Source organism: Zootermopsis nevadensis, unplaced genomic scaffold, assembly GCF_977971745.1.
Source record: "Zootermopsis nevadensis isolate Lab colony 2312 unplaced genomic scaffold, Znev_1.0 Znev_ptg000017l, whole genome shotgun sequence".
Lineage (NCBI taxonomy): Eukaryota > Metazoa > Arthropoda > Insecta > Blattodea > Termopsidae > Zootermopsis > Zootermopsis nevadensis.
Genome location: NW_028259149.1, coordinates 1,154,411 through 1,170,144, shown reverse-complemented (window position 1 = coordinate 1,170,144; position 15,734 = coordinate 1,154,411). Strand labels below are relative to the sequence as shown.

At 44.1% G+C, this 15,734-nt stretch overlaps 10 non-coding genes across 10 annotated transcripts; all 10 read left to right on the top strand.

The window, feature by feature from the left end:
* The first annotated feature begins 2,709 nt into the window (after positions 1 to 2,709).
* Positions 2,710 to 2,828, top strand: LOC147873543 (5S ribosomal RNA). The gene has a single exon (XR_015535626.1). It is a non-coding gene; the product is annotated as a 5S ribosomal RNA (ribosomal RNA).
* Positions 2,829 to 4,083: 1,255 nt separating this feature from the next.
* Positions 4,084 to 4,202, top strand: LOC147873542 (5S ribosomal RNA). Its single transcript, XR_015535711.1, has one exon. It is a non-coding gene; the product is annotated as a 5S ribosomal RNA (ribosomal RNA).
* Positions 4,203 to 5,456: 1,254 nt separating this feature from the next.
* LOC147873541 (5S ribosomal RNA) lies at positions 5,457 to 5,575 on the top strand. Its single transcript, XR_015535625.1, has one exon. It is a non-coding gene; the product is annotated as a 5S ribosomal RNA (ribosomal RNA).
* A 1,255-nt stretch (positions 5,576 to 6,830) lies between these two features.
* LOC147873540 (5S ribosomal RNA) lies at positions 6,831 to 6,949 on the top strand. Its single transcript, XR_015535623.1, has one exon. It is a non-coding gene; the product is annotated as a 5S ribosomal RNA (ribosomal RNA).
* Positions 6,950 to 8,204: 1,255 nt separating this feature from the next.
* On the top strand, positions 8,205 to 8,323 carry LOC147873539 (5S ribosomal RNA). The gene has a single exon (XR_015535648.1). It is a non-coding gene; the product is annotated as a 5S ribosomal RNA (ribosomal RNA).
* Positions 8,324 to 9,579: 1,256 nt separating this feature from the next.
* Positions 9,580 to 9,698, top strand: LOC147873538 (5S ribosomal RNA). Its single transcript, XR_015535710.1, has one exon. It is a non-coding gene; the product is annotated as a 5S ribosomal RNA (ribosomal RNA).
* Positions 9,699 to 10,954: 1,256 nt separating this feature from the next.
* Positions 10,955 to 11,073, top strand: LOC147873537 (5S ribosomal RNA). The gene has a single exon (XR_015535709.1). It is a non-coding gene; the product is annotated as a 5S ribosomal RNA (ribosomal RNA).
* Positions 11,074 to 12,329: 1,256 nt separating this feature from the next.
* Positions 12,330 to 12,448, top strand: LOC147873536 (5S ribosomal RNA). The gene has a single exon (XR_015535622.1). It is a non-coding gene; the product is annotated as a 5S ribosomal RNA (ribosomal RNA).
* A 1,253-nt stretch (positions 12,449 to 13,701) lies between these two features.
* LOC147873535 (5S ribosomal RNA) lies at positions 13,702 to 13,820 on the top strand. The gene has a single exon (XR_015535621.1). It is a non-coding gene; the product is annotated as a 5S ribosomal RNA (ribosomal RNA).
* A 1,253-nt stretch (positions 13,821 to 15,073) lies between these two features.
* Positions 15,074 to 15,192, top strand: LOC147873534 (5S ribosomal RNA). Its single transcript, XR_015535620.1, has one exon. It is a non-coding gene; the product is annotated as a 5S ribosomal RNA (ribosomal RNA).
* The last annotated feature ends 542 nt before the right edge of the window (positions 15,193 to 15,734 follow it).

Genomic DNA, 15,734 nt, shown 5'->3' with positions numbered 1-15,734 from the left:
TCGCTTTGGAAGATGACCAAGCGGGTGATGCGAGTCCCCACTCCGTCGCCTCCCTTGATAGTGCCGGGAGGACTGGCTCTCTCGAACCCCGAGAAGGCAGAAGCCCTGGCCGACAGCCTTGAGGTCCAATTCCAGCCGGTAGACAACCCGTCGGACCCGGCTGCAATTGACATGGTTAACGAGGAGATGCGAGCATACGAGTATGCCCCCGCAAGTGAACCGAAATTAACCAGTCCCTCGGAGGTCGCCCAGGCCATCAAGGGACTCAAGGTTGGCAAGGCTCCGGGCCCCAACGGTATACCGAACAGGGTCCTGAGACATCTCCCACGACGCGCGGTAACCTTTCTCACGAAAGTGTTCAACGCGGTTCTCCGCAGGCAGCACTTCCCCTCGGCATGGAAACACGCTCGCGTGGTGTCCATACTGAAACCGGGGAAGGACCCCACGCTACCTTCTTCCTATAGACCCATCAGTCTTCTCGACACGGTAGGCAAGCTCTGCGAGAAGATCCTTCTAACGAGGGTCCTACACGAGGTCAGCGAACGCGGGCTGCTGCGCGACGAGCAGTTTGGGTTTCGACCCAGACACAGCACGTCGATGCAGCTGGCTCGCCTCGTCGAAAGGGTCAACAGAAACCTTGATGAGAAGCGGCTAACCGGCGCGGTCTTCCTGGACGTGGCCAAAGCCTTCGACACAGTCTGGGTCCAAGGCCTCCTATACAAACTGACCGTCCTCAACTTCCCGTCGTACTTGGTGAAAACCATCTCTTCCTACCTCGCTGACCGGACATTCCAGACGTCCTTCCAGTCGGCCGCGTCCACACGTCGAGCCATGCGGGCTGGAGTTGTGCAGGGCGGACTTCTCTCCCCTGTGCTCTTCAGTCTGTATGTCAACGACATACCCACTCCGTCCCGCCACGTCGAGTTAGCACAGTACGCGGACGACACGGCTCTAGTAGCCACGTCCCGTAGCCCAACGCTTCTCGTCAGGTATCTGGAAACCTACCTGAGTAGACTTGAGCTCTGGCTCAGGGCCTGGAGGATTGCTATCAACGTCTCGAAGAGCACCGCGGTTCTCTTCGTTTCGTCGAGAAGACGCATCCAACAGCCCAGAGCAGTGCAGTTTCTCGGCCAGCCGATCGAATGGGTCAAAACAGCGCGGTATCTGGGGGTCACCCTTGACGCCGGGCTTACCTGGTCGGCGCACGTCAACCAGGTGGGAAAGAAGGCGGCGCAACGATTAGGTGTGCTAGGCCCGCTCATCAATAGGAGAAGTGGCCTGTCCATCAGGAACGGTGTGCTGCTCTATAAGCAGCTCATCCGTCCCATGATGGATTACGCATGCCCGATCTGGAGGTCAGCTGCCCGCACCCACGTCCGGAAGCTGCAAGTTCTGCAATCCAAGTGTCTCCGCATTGTTACTAACGCGCCCTGGTACGTTAGTAACAGGCAAATACATGAGGATCTGGGGGTCCCTTTCTTTGCCGACCACACCAGAGCACTGACTGAGAGATTTGACTCGAGGTTAGCTGGTGTGGGGAACCCCTTAGTTCGGCAACTCGGGAGGCACTCGTGCCGAACGAGGGCTGCCAGAGGTCGCCCAAGGGCAACCGAGGGCGACCGATGTCCAGCAGGCCAGCCGAGGCCGTCCCCAAACGACGGCCAAGTCGGCACAACGAGTGATTAGACTACTCGGCTACCCTGACTGAGGTTTTCCGTGCTTTTCCTCAGTTGTGAGGCGAATGCCAGGGTATAACTTAATAGGGGCACGGCCCGCCACCCTCCCCCCCCCGATCGTGGAGGCCATCAGCTGAAATGATCTTCCCCCCACGCCGCAGAGGCCTTCAGCCGAAACGGCCCCCCCCTCTCTGGGTTCAAACCCCAGAGATCCAACCAACCAAATTCCTTTGGACAACTTGCCTGACGGGATAACCTCCCATCAGCAGCAACAGATCCCAGTTTGAATGGTCGAGGCTCCAGCCACGGCGTAACCCTGTTAGCGTCAGCAAAATTTTCGTTTTTTTTTTTTTTTTTTTTTTTTTTTTTTTTTTTTTTTTTTTTTTTTTTTTTTTTTTTATATATTAAGACCGTTTACCATTTCCAGCAATGCGCCTTGAGTGCAGGAATGGTGTCACCTAGGTAGGGACGATGCTTGCGCTTGCGCAGGCCTCCGCCCTCGGTTAGCTTTTTGGTTGGTTGGTACTAGGTGAAAGTTCAGCTTGGATGGTTTGTTATCCTACTGTGTCGGGCAGTGTTCCAAGTGCCGGCGAATACGTACTTGTTCTAGCAAGACCATATCGTGTATAGACTGAAATACTCTTTTGTGTCTTGGCGTTGTATATTATTCATCGGCCACTGGGCAGCTCCTGATTTACACCCACCGAGAGAGTCAACTGTGATTTTCTCCTGCAACGGTATTTAGAAAATCATTATTTCAGCAAAGAACCACTCGGCCAGGTAAAATCTGTCTGCCGTATATTTCTACTTATGTCCATGTATTTTATATTGGGAATTTTGAGGAAGTCGTCCGAGGTGAATCTTTCAGGGTTCGGCCCTGTATTTGTTAGTGGTATCGACTTTAGAAGCTGGAAGTGTCGTTTTCTAAAGATAATCAGCAATCCGTTCTCTTACTATTTTGAAATTCAATTTATTTGGTTATGCAGGAAATAAGGAATGGACTTGTTACAGGAGTAACTCTGTCAAATCTAATGCCAACGGCCATACCACGCTGAAAACACCGGTTCTCGTCTGATCACCGCAGTTAAGCAGCATTGGGCGTGGTTAGTACTTGGATGGGTGACCGCTTGGGAACACCACGTGCTGTTGGCTTCATTTTTTTATTTTGCTTTTTTCTTTAATAACTGCAGCCAGCATGTCGGCGTCGTTGGGACTGCTCCCAAACTACCTATGTGCCGAAATGATTGCATTGTTTGATTATGGCTTTTTCTAAAAAAATTCCTTTTTGTTGCCTTATCGTTTCTCAGTAAGTGCATTCGAGCCTAGCCAGTTTGTTCCGCGATTATCGATGACGCAATGAAACGCATGAATGAGTGTTGGGAGATACCTGTCGAGCAAATGAGGTAATTTTCCTCACCGCAGTATCTGAGTGTGAAATTTTGCCGTCCAGGTGGTGGGATGGTCTACTTCCGGAAAAAGGAGGGCAACCACGAAAGATGTGAGACGGGACATCTCCGAGTTAAGATACACAGCGCTTGTCCAATACTTGGAGGGGTGAACATTATATGAATTCATTTTTTTTCTCTCCGGGGGTATAATCAGATAAACACAGAAGGCAAGGGGGTTAGGCGCCTGTCATTTGCTTCATATTAATTCAAAATTTAATCTAGGATAATTTATATTTGAATGTAATTTTCCCTCCTAAAATTAACACACCTTTCAGGAAAGGCTTCAGACTGTGGGTCACGTCGTTAAGATACAAAGCGAATGTCCGTCACTTGGAGGGGTGAACGTTTTACTAAAATTTTTTTTTTCTTTTACAGAATGCTTAAAGATAGTCATAGAAAGTAAAGCTGCACAGGCGTCTATCAGTAGTTGACTTTAGTTCGCAGACGAATACTAGGTGAAAGTTCAGCTTGGATGGTTTGTTATCCTACTGTGTCGGGCAGTGTTCCAAGTGCCGGCGAATACGTACTTGTTCTAGCAAGACCATATCGTGTATAGACTGAAATACTCTTTTGTGTCTTGGCGTTGTATATTATTCATCGGCCACTGGGCAGCTCCTGATTTACACCCACCGAGAGGGTCAACTGTGATTTTCTCCTGCAACGGTATTTAGAAAATCATTATTTCAGCAAGGAACCACTCGGCCATGTAAAATCTGTCTGCCGTATATTTCTACTTATGTCCATGTATTTTATATTGGGAATTTTGAGGAAGTCGTCCGAGGTGAATCTTTCAGGGTTCGGCCCTGTATTTGTTAGTGGTATCGACTTTAGAAGCTGGAAGTGTCGTTTTCTAAAGATAATCAGCAATCCGTTCTCTTACTATTTTGAAATTCAATTGATTTCGTTATGCAGGAAATAAGGAATGGACTTGTTATAGGAGTAACTCAGTAAAATCTAATGCCAACGGCCATACCATGCTGAAAACACCGGTTCTCGTCTGATCACCGCAGTTAAGCAGCATTGGGCGTGGTTAGTACTTGGATGGGTGACCGCTTGGGAACACCACGTGCTGTTGGCTTCATTTTTTTATTTTGCTTTTTTCTTTAATAACTGCAGCCAGCATGTCGGCGTCGTTAGGACTGCTCCCAAACTACCTATGTGCCGAAATGATTGCATTGTTTGATTATGGCTTTTTCTAAAAAAATTCCTTTTTGTTGCCTTATCGTTTCTCAGTAAGTGCATTCGAGCCTAGCCAGTTTGTTCCGCGATTATCGATGACGCAATGAAACGCATGAATGAGTGTTGGGAGATACCTGTCGAGCAAATGAGGTAATTTTCCTCACCGCAGTATCTCAGTGTGAAATTTTGCCGTCCAGGTGGTGGGATGGTCTACTTCCGGAAAAAGGAGGGCAACCACGAAAGATGTGAGACGGGACATCTCCGAGTTAAGATACACAGCGCTTGTCCAATACTTGGAGGGGTGAACATTATATGAATTCATTTTTTTTCTCTCCGGGGGTATAATCAGATAAACACAGAAGGCAAGGGGGTTAGGCGCCTGTCATTTGCTTCATATTAATTCAAAATTTAATCTAGGATAATTTTATTTGAATGTAATTTTCCCTCCTAAAATTAACACACCTTTCAGGAAAGGCTTCAGACTGTGGGTCACGTCGTTAAGATACAAAGCGAATGTCCGTCACTTGGAGGGGTGAACGTTTTACTAAAATTTTTTTTTTCTTTTACAGAATGCTTAAAGATAGTCATAGAAAGTAAAGCTGCACAGGCGTCTATCAGTAGTTGACTTTAGATCGCAGACGAATACTAGGTGAAAGTTCAGCTTGGATGGTTTGTTATCCTACTGTGTCGGGCAGTGTTCCAAGTGCCGGCGAATACGTACTTGTTCTAGCAAGACCATATCGTGTATAGACTGAAATACTCTTTTGTGTCTTGGCGTTGTATATTATTCATCGGCCACTGGGCAGCTCCTGATTTACACCCACCGAGAGAGTCAACTGTGATTTTCTCCTGCAACGGTATTTAGAAAATCATTATTTCAGCAAAGAACCACTCGGCCAGGTAAAATCTGTCTGCCGTATATTTCTACTTATGTCCATGTATTTTATATTGGGAATTTTGAGGAAGTCGTCCGAGGTGAATCTTTCAGGGTTCGGCCCTGTATTTGTTAGTGGTATCGACTTTAGAAGCTGGAAGTGTCGTTTTCTAAAGATAATCAGCAATCCGTTCTCTTACTATTTTGAAATTCAATTTATTTGGTTATGCAGGAAATAAGGAATGGACTTGTTACAGGAGTAACTCTGTCAAATCTAATGCCAACGGCCATACCACGCTGAAAACACCGGTTCTCGTCTGATCACCGCAGTTAAGCAGCATTGGGCGTGGTTAGTACTTGGATGGGTGACCGCTTGGGAACACCACGTGCTGTTGGCTTCATTTTTTTATTTTGCTTTTTTCTTTAATAACTGCAGCCAGCATGTCGGCGTCGTTGGGACTGCTCCCAAACTACCTATGTGCCGAAATGATTGCATTGTTTGATTATGGCTTTTTCTAAAAAAATTCCTTTTTGTTGCCTTATCGTTTCTCAGTAAGTGCATTCGAGCCTAGCCAGTTTGTTCCGCGATTATCGATGACGCAATGAAACGCATGAATGAGTGTTGGGAGATACCTGTCGAGCAAATGAGGTAATTTTCCTCACCGCAGTATCTGAGTGTGAAATTTTGCCGTCCAGGTGGTGGGATGGTCTACTTCCGGAAAAAGGAGGGCAACCACGAAAGATGTGAGACGGGACATCTCCGAGTTAAGATACACAGCGCTTGTCCAATACTTGGAGGGGTGAACATTATATGAATTCATTTTTTTTCTCTCCGGGGGTATAATCAGATAAACACAGAAGGCAAGGGGGTTAGGCGCCTGTCATTTGCTTCATATTAATTCAAAATTTAATCTAGGATAATTTATATTTGAATGTAATTTTCCCTCCTAAAATTAACACACCTTTCAGGAAAGGCTTCAGACTGTGGGTCACGTCGTTAAGATACAAAGCGAATGTCCGTCACTTGGAGGGGTGAACGTTTTACTAAAATTTTTTTTTTCTTTTACAGAATGCTTAAAGATAGTCATAGAAAGTAAAGCTGCACAGGCGTCTATCAGTAGTTGACTTTAGTTCGCAGACGAATACTAGGTGAAAGTTCAGCTTGGATGGTTTGTTATCCTACTGTGTCGGGCAGTGTTCCAAGTGCCGGCGAATACGTACTTGTTCTAGCAAGACCATATCGTGTATAGACTGAAATACTCTTTTGTGTCTTGGCGTTGTATATTATTCATCGGCCACTGGGCAGCTCCTGATTTACACCCACCGAGAGAGTCAACTGTGATTTTCTCCTGCAACGGTATTTAGAAAATCATTATTTCAGCAAAGAACCACTCGGCCAGGTAAAATCTGTCTGCCGTATATTTCTACTTATGTCCATGTATTTTATATTGGGAATTTTGAGGAAGTCGTCCGAGGTGAATCTTTCAGGGTTCGGCCCTGTATTTGTTAGTGGTATCGACTTTAGAAGCTGGAAGTGTCGTTTTCTAAAGATAATCAGCAATCCGTTCTCTTACTATTTTGAAATTCAATTTATTTGGTTATGCAGGAAATAAGGAATGGACTTGTTACAGGAGTAACTCTGTCAAATCTAATGCCAACGGCCATACCACGCTGAAAACACCGGTTCTCGTCTGATCACCGCAGTTAAGCAGCATTGGGCGTGGTTAGTACTTGGATGGGTGACCGCTTGGGAACACCACGTGCTGTTGGCTTCATTTTTTTATTTTGCTTTTTTCTTTAATAACTGCAGCCAGCATGTCGGCGTCGTTGGGACTGCTCCCAAACTACCTATGTGCCGAAATGATTGCATTGTTTGATTATGGCTTTTTCTAAAAAAATTCCTTTTTGTTGCCTTATCGTTTCTCAGTAAGTGCACTCGAGCCTAGCCAGTTTGTTCCGCGATTATCGATGACGCAATGAAACGCATGAATGAGTGTTGGGAGATACCTGTCGAGCAAATGAGGTAATTTTCCTCACCGCAGTATCTCAGTGTGAAATTTTGCCGTCCAGGTGGTGGGATGGTCTACTTCCGGAAAAAGGAGGGCAACCACGAAAGATGTGAGACGGGACATCTCCGAGTTAAGATACACAGCGCTTGTCCAATACTTGGAGGGGTGAACATTATATGAATTCCTTTTTTTTCTCTCCGGGGGTATAATCAGATAAACACAGAAGGCAAGGGGGTTAGGCGCCTGTCATTTGCTTCATATTAATTCAAAATTTAATCTAGGATAATTTATATTTGAATGTAATTTTCCCTCCTAAAATTAACACACCTTTCAGGAAAGGCTTCAGACTGTGGGTCTCGTCGTTAAGATACAAAGCGAATGTCCGTCACTTGGAGGGGTGAACGTTTTACTAAAAATTTTTTTTTCTTTTACAGAATGCTTAAAGATAGTCATAGAAAGTAAAGCTGCACAGGCGTCTATCAGTAGTTGACTTTAGATCGCAGACGAATACTAGGTGAAAGTTCAGCTTGGATGGTTTGTTATCCTACTGTGTCGGGCAGTGTTCCAAGTGCCGGCGAATACGTACTTGTTCTAGCAAGACCATATCGTGTATAGACTGAAATACTCTTTTGTGTCTTGGCGTTGTATATTATTCATCGGCCACTGGGCAGCTCCTGATTTACACCCACCGAGAGGGTCAACTGTGATTTTCTCCTGCAACGGTATTTAGAAAATCATTATTTCAGCAAGGAACCACTCGGCCATGTAAAATCTGTCTGCCGTATATTTCTACTTATGTCCATGTATTTTATATTGGGAATTTTGAGGAAGTCGTCCGAGGTGAATCTTTCAGGGTTCGGCCCTGTATTTGTTAGTGGTATCGACTTTAGAAGCTGGAAGTGTCGTTTTCTAAAGATAATCAGCAATCCGTTCTCTTACTATTTTGAAATTCAATTGATTTCGTTATGCAGGAAATAAGGAATGGACTTGTTATAGGAGTAACTCAGTCAAATCTAATGCCAACGGCCATACCATGCTGAAAACACCGGTTCTCGTCTGATCACCGCAGTTAAGCAGCATTGGGCGTGGTTAGTACTTGGATGGGTGACCGCTTGGGAACACCACGTGCTGTTCGCTTCATTTTTTTTATTTTGCTTTTTTCTTTAATAACTGCAGCCAGCATGTCGGTGTCGTTGGGACTGCTCCCAAACTACCTATTTGCCGAAATGATTGCATTGTTTGATTATGGCTTTTTATAAAAAAATTCCTTTGTGTTGCCTAATTGTTTCTCAGTAAGTGCACTCGAGCCTAGCCAGTTTGTTCCGCGATTATCGAAGACGCAATGAAACGCGTGAATGAGTGTTGGGAGATACCTGTCGAGCAAATGAGGTAATTTTCTTCACCGCAGTATCTCAGTGTGAAATTTTGCCGTCCAGGTGGTGGGATGGTCTACTTCCGGAAAAAGGAGGGCAACCACGAAAGATGTGAGACGTGACATCTCCGAGTTAAGATACACAGCGCTTGTCCAATACTTGGAGGGGTGAACATTATATGAATTCCTTTTTTTTCTCTCCGGGGGTATAATCAGATAAACACAGAAGGCAAGGGGGTTAGGCGCCTGTCATTTGCTTCATGTTATTTCAAGATTTAGTCTACGATAATTTATATTTGAATGTAATTTTCCCTCCTAAAATTAACACACCTTTCAGGAAAGGCTTCAGACTGTGGGTCTCGTCGTTAAGATACAAAGCGAATGTCCGTCACTTGGAGGGGTGAACGTTTTACTAAAATTTTTTTTTTCTTTTACAGAATGCCTAAAGATAGTCATAGAAAGTAAAGCTGCACAGGCGTCTATCAGTAGTTGACTTTAGATCGCAGACGAATACTAGGTGAAAGTTCAGCTTGGATGGTTTGTTATCCTACTGTGTCGGGCAGTGTTCCAAGTGCCGGCGAATACGTACTTGTTCTAGCAAGACCATATCGTGTATAGACTGAAATACTCTTTTGTGTCTTGGCGTTGTATATTATTCATCGGCCACTGGGCAGCTCCTGATTTACACCCACCGAGAGGGTCAACTGTGATTTTCTCCTGCAACGGTATTTAGAAAATCATTATTTCAGCAAGGAACCACTCGGCCAGGTAAAATCTGTCTGCCGTATATTTCTACTTATGTCCATGTATTTTATATTGGGAATTTTGAGGAAGTCGTCCGAGGTGAATCTTTCAGGGTTCGGCCCTGTATTTGTTAGTGGTATCGACTTTAGAAGCTGGAAGTGTCGTTTTCTAAAGATAATCAGCAATCCGTTCTCTTACTATTTTGAAATTCAATTGATTTCGTTATGCAGGAAATAAGGAATGGACTTGTTATAGGAGTAACTCAGTCAAATCTAATGCCAACGGCCATACCATGCTGAAAACACCGGTTCTCGTCTGATCACCGCAGTTAAGCAGCATTGGGCGTGGTTAGTACTTGGATGGGTGACCGCTTGGGAACACCACGTGCTGTTGGCTTCATTTTTTTTATTTTGCTTTTTTCTTTAATAACTGCAGCCAGCATGTCGGCGTCGTTGGGACTGCTCCCAAACTACCTATTTGCCGAAATGATTGCATTGTTTGATTATGGCTTTTTCTAAAAAAATTCCTTTGTGTTGCCTAATCGTTTCTCAGTAAGTGCACTCGAGCCTAGCCAGTTTGTTCCGCGATTATCGAAGACGCAATGAAACGCGTGAATGAGTGTTGGGAGATACCTGTCGAGCAAATGAGGTAATTTTCCTCACCGCAGTATCTCAGTGTGAAATTTTGCCGTCCAGGTGGTGGGATGGTCTACTTCCGGAAAAAGGAGGGCAACCACGAAAGATGTGAGACGTGACATCTCCGAGTTAAGATACACAGCGCTTGTCCAATACTTGGAGGGGTGAACATTATATGAATTCCTTTTTTTTCTCTCCGGGGGTATAATCAGATAAACACAGAAGGCAAGGGGGTTAGGCGCCTGTCATTTGCTTCATGTTATTTCAAGATTTAGTCTAGGATAATTTATATTTGAATGTAATTTTCCCTCCTAAATTTAACACACCTTTCAGGAAAGGCTTCAGACTGTGGGTCTCGTCGTTAAGATACAAAGCGACTGTCCGTCACTTGGAGGGGTGAACGTTTTACTAAAATTTTTTTTTTCTTTTACAGAATGCCTAAAGATAGTCATAGAAAGTAAAGCTGCACAGGCGTCTATCAGTAGTTGACTTTAGATCGCAGACGAATACTAGGTGAAAGTTCAGCTTGGATGGTTTGTTATCCTACTGTGTCGGGCAGTGTTCCAAGTGCCGGCGAATACGTACTTGTTCTAGCAAGACCATATCGTTTATAGACTGAAATACTCTTTTGTGTCTTGGCGTTGTATATTATTCATCGGCCACTGGGCAGCTCCTGATTTACACCCACCGAGAGGGTCAACTGTGATTTTCTCCTGCAACGGTATTTAGAAAATCATTATTTCAGCAAGGAACCACTCGGCCAGGTAAAATCTGTCTGCCGTATATTTCTACTTATGTCCATGTATTTTATATTGGGAATTTTGAGGAAGTCGTCCGAGGTGAATCTTTCAGGGTTCGGCCCTGTATTTGTTAGTGGTATCGACTTTAGAAGCTGGAAGTGTCGTTTTCTAAAGATAATCAGCAATCCGTTCTCTTACTATTTTGAAATTCAATTGATTTGGTTATGCAGGAAATAAGGAATGGACTTGTTATAGGAGTAACTCAGTCAAATCTAATGCCAACGGCCATACCATGCTGAAAACACCGGTTCTCGTCTGATCACCGCAGTTAAGCAGCATTGGGCGTGGTTAGTACTTGGATGGGTGACCGCTTGGGAACACCACGTGCTGTTGGCTTCATTTTTTTTATTTTGCTTTTTTCTTTAATAACTGCAGCCAGCATGTCGGCGTCGTTGGGACTGCTCCCAAACTACCTATTTGCCGAAATGATTGCATTGTTTGATTATGGCTTTTTCTAAAAAAATTCCTTTGTGTTGCCTAATCGTTTCTCAGTAAGTGCACTCGAGCCTAGCCAGTTTGTTCCGCGATTATCGAAGACGCAATGAAACGCGTGAATGAGTGTTGGGAGATACCTGTCGAGCAAATGAGGTAATTTTCCTCACCGCAGTATCTCTGTGTGAAATTTAGCCGTCCAGGTGGTGGGATGGTCTACTTCCGGAAAAGGAGGGCAACCACGAAAGATGTGAGACGGGACATCTCCGAGTTAAGATACACAGCGCTTGTCCAATACTTGGAGAGCTGAACATTATATGAATTTCTTTTTTTTCTCTCCGGGGGTATAATCAGATAAACACAGAAGGCAAGGGGGTTAGGCGCCTGTCATTTGCTTCATGCATATTTCAAAATTTAGACTAGGATATTTTATATTTGAATGTAATTTTCCCTCCTAAAATTAACACACCTTTCAGGAAAGGCTTCAGACTGTGGGTCTCGTCGTTAAGATACAAAGCGACTGTCCGTCACTTGGAGGGGTGAACGTTTTACTAAATTTTTTTCTTTCTTTTACAGAATGCCTAAAGTTAGTCATAGAAAGTAAAGCTGCACAGGCGTCTATCAGTAGTTGACTTTAGATCGCAGACGAATACTAGGTGAAAGTTCAGCTTGGATGGTTTGTTATCCTACTGTGTCGGGCAGTGTTCCAAGTGCCGGCGAATACGTACTTGTTCTAGCAAGACCATATCGTGTATAGACTGAAATACTCTTTTGTGTCTTGGCGTTGTATATTATTCATCGGCCACTGGGCAGCTCCTGATTTACACCCACCGAGAGGGTCAACTGTGATTTTCTCCTGCAACGGTATTTAGAAAATCATTATTTCAGCAAGGAACCACTCGGCCAGGTAAAATCTGTCTGCCGTATATTTCTACTTATGTCCATGTATTTTATATTGGGAATTTTGAGGAAGTCGTCCGAGGTGAATCTTTCAGGGTTCGGCCCTGTATTTGTTAGTGGTATCGAGTTTAGAAGCTGGAAGTGTCGTTTTCTAAAGATAATCAGCAATCCGTTCTCTTACTATTTTGAAATTCAATTTATTTGGTTATGCAGGAAATAAGGAATGGACTTGTTACAGGAGTAACTCTGTCAAATCTAATGCCAACGGCCATACCACGCTGAAAACACCGGTTCTCGTCTGATCACCGCAGTTAAGCAGCATTGGGCGTGGTTAGTACTTGGATGGGTGACCGCTTGGGAACACCACGTGCTGTTGGCTTCATTTTTTTATTTTGCTTTTTTCTTTAATAACTGCAGCCAGCATGTCGGCGTCGTTGGGACTGCTCCCAAACTACCTATGTGCCGAAATGATTGCATTGTTTGATTATGGCTTTTTCTAAAAAAATTCCTTTTTGTTGCCTTATCGTTTCTCAGTAAGTGCACTCGAGCCTAGCCAGTTTGTTCCGCGATTATCGATGACGCAATGAAACGCATGAATGAGTGTTGGGAGATACCTGTCGAGCAAATGAGGTAATTTTCCTCACCGCAGTATCTCAGTGTGAAATTTTGCCGTCCAGGTGGTGGGATGGTCTACTTCCGGAAAAAGGAGGGCAACCACGGAAGATGAGAGACGGGACATCTCCGAGTTAGATACACAGCGCTTGTCCAATACTTGGAGGGGTGAACATTATATGAATTCCTTTTTTTTCTCTCCGGGGGTATAATCAGATAAACACAGAAGGCAAGGGGGTTAGGCGCCTGTCATTTGCTTCATGTTATTTCAAAATTTAGTCTAGGATAATTTAATTTGAATGTAATTTTCCCTCCTAAAATTAACACACCTTTCAGGAAAGGCTTCAGTCTGTGGGTCTCGTCGTTAAGATACAAAGCGACTGTCCGTCACTTGGAGGGGTGAACGTTTTACTAATTTTTTTTTTTTCTTTTACAGAATGCCTAAAGATAGTCATAGAAAGTAAAGCTGCACAGGCGTCTATCAGTAGTTGACTTTAGATCGCAGACGAATACTAGGTGAAAGTTCAGCTTGGATGGTTTTTTATCCTACTGTGTCGGGCAGTGTTCCAAGTGCCGGCGAATACGTACTTGTTCTAGCAAGACCATATCGTGTATAGACTGAAATACTCTTTTGTGTCTTGGCGTTGTATATTATTCATCGGCCACTGGGCAGCTCCTGATTTACACCCACCGAGAGGGTCAACTGTGATTTTCTCCTGCAACGGTATTTAGAAAATCATTATTTCAGCAAGGAACCACTCGGCCAGGTAAAATCTGTCTGCCGTATATTTCTACTTATGTCCATGTATTTTATATTGGGAATTTTGAGGAAGTCGTCCGAGGTGAATCTTTCAGGGTTCGGCCCTGTATTTGTTAGTGGTATCGAGTTTAGAAGCTGGAAGTGTCGTTTTCTAAAGATAATCAGCAATCCGTTCTCTTACTATTTTGAAATTCAATTTATTTGGTTATGCAGGAAATAAGGAATGGACTTGTTACAGGAGTAACTCTGTCAAATCTAATGCCAACGGCCATACCACGCTGAAAACACCGGTTCTCGTCTGATCACCGCAGTTAAGCAGCATTGGGCGTGGTTAGTACTTGGATGGGTGACCGCTTGGGAACACCACGTGCTGTTGGCTTCATTTTTTTATTTTGCTTTTTTCTTTAATAACTGCAGCCAGCATGTCGGCGTCGTTGGGACTGCTCCCAAACTACCTATGTGCCGAAATGATTGCATTGTTTGATTATGGCTTTTTCTAAAAAAATTCCTTTTTGTTGCCTTATCGTTTCTCAGTAAGTGCACTCGAGCCTAGCCAGTTTGTTCCGCGATTATCGATGACGCAATGAAACGCATGAATGAGTGTTGGGAGATACCTGTCGAGCAAATGAGGTAATTTTCCTCACCGCAGTATCTCAGTGTGAAATTTTGCCGTCCAGGTGGTGGGATGGTCTACTTCCGGAAAAAGGAGGGCAACCACGGAAGATGAGAGACGGGACATCTCCGAGTTAGATACACAGCGCTTGTCCAATACTTGGAGGGGTGAACATTATATGAATTCCTTTTTTTTCTCTCCGGGGGTATAATCAGATAAACACAGAAGGCAAGGGGGTTAGGCGCCTGTCATTTGCTTCATGTTATTTCAAAATTTAGTCTAGGATAATTTAATTTGAATGTAATTTTCCCTCCTAAAATTAACACACCTTTCAGGAAAGGCTTCAGTCTGTGGGTCTCGTCGTTAAGATACAAAGCGACTGTCCGTCACTTGGAGGGGTGAACGTTTTACTAATTTTTTTTTTTTCTTTTACAGAATGCCTAAAGATAGTCATAGAAAGTAAAGCTGCACAGGCGTCTATCAGTAGTTGACTTTAGATCGCAGACGAATACTAGGTGAAAGTTCAGCTTGGATGGTTTTTTATCCTACTGTGTCGGGCAGTGTTCCAAGTGCCGGCGAATACGTACTTGTTCTAGCAAGACCATATCGTGTATAGACTGAAATACTCTTTTGTGTCTTGGCGTTGTATATTATTCATCGGCCACTGGGCAGCTCCTGATTTACACCCACCGAGAGGGTCAACTGTGATTTTCTCCTGCAACGGTATTTAGAAAATCATTATTTCAGCAAGGAACCACTCGGCCAGGTAAAATCTGTCTGCCGTATATTTCTACTTATGTCCATGTATTTTATATTGGGAATTTTGAGGAAGTCGTCCGAGGTGAATCTTTCAGGGTTCGGCCCTGTATTTGTTAGTGGTATCGAGTTTAGAAGCTGGAAGTGTCGTTTTCTAAAGATAATCAGCAATCCGTTCTCTTACTATTTTGAAATTCAATTTATTTGGTTATGCAGGAAATAAGGAATGGACTTGTTACAGGAGTAACTCTGTCAAATCTAATGCCAACGGCCATACCACGCTGAAAACACCGGTTCTCGTCTGATCACCGCAGTTAAGCAGCATTGGGCGTGGTTAGTACTTGGATGGGTGACCGCTTGGGAACACCACGTGCTGTTGGCTTCATTTTTTTATTTTGCTTTTTTCTTTAATAACTGCAGCCAGCATGTCGGCGTCGTTGGGACTGCTCCCAAACTACCTATGTGCCGAAATGATTGCATTGTTTGATTATGGCTTTTTCTAAAAAAATTCCTTTTTGTTGCCTTATCGTTTCTCAGTAAGTGCACTCGAGCCTAGCCAGTTTGTTCCGCGATTATCGATGACGCAATGAAACGCATGAATGAGTGTTGGGAGATACCTGTCGAGCAAATGAGGTAATTTTCCTCACCGCAGTATCTCAGTGTGAAATTTTGCCGTCCAGGTGGTGGGATGGTCTACTTCCGGAAAAAGGAGGGCAACCACGGAAGATGAGAGACGGGACATCTCCGAGTTAGATACACAGCGCTTGTCCAATACTTGGAGGGGTGAACATTATATGAATTCCTTTTTTTTCTCTCCGGGGGTATAATCAGATAAACACAGAAGGCAAGGGGGTTAGGCGCCTGTCATTTGCTTCATGTTATTTCAAAATTTAGTCTAGGATAATTTAATTTGAATGTAATTTT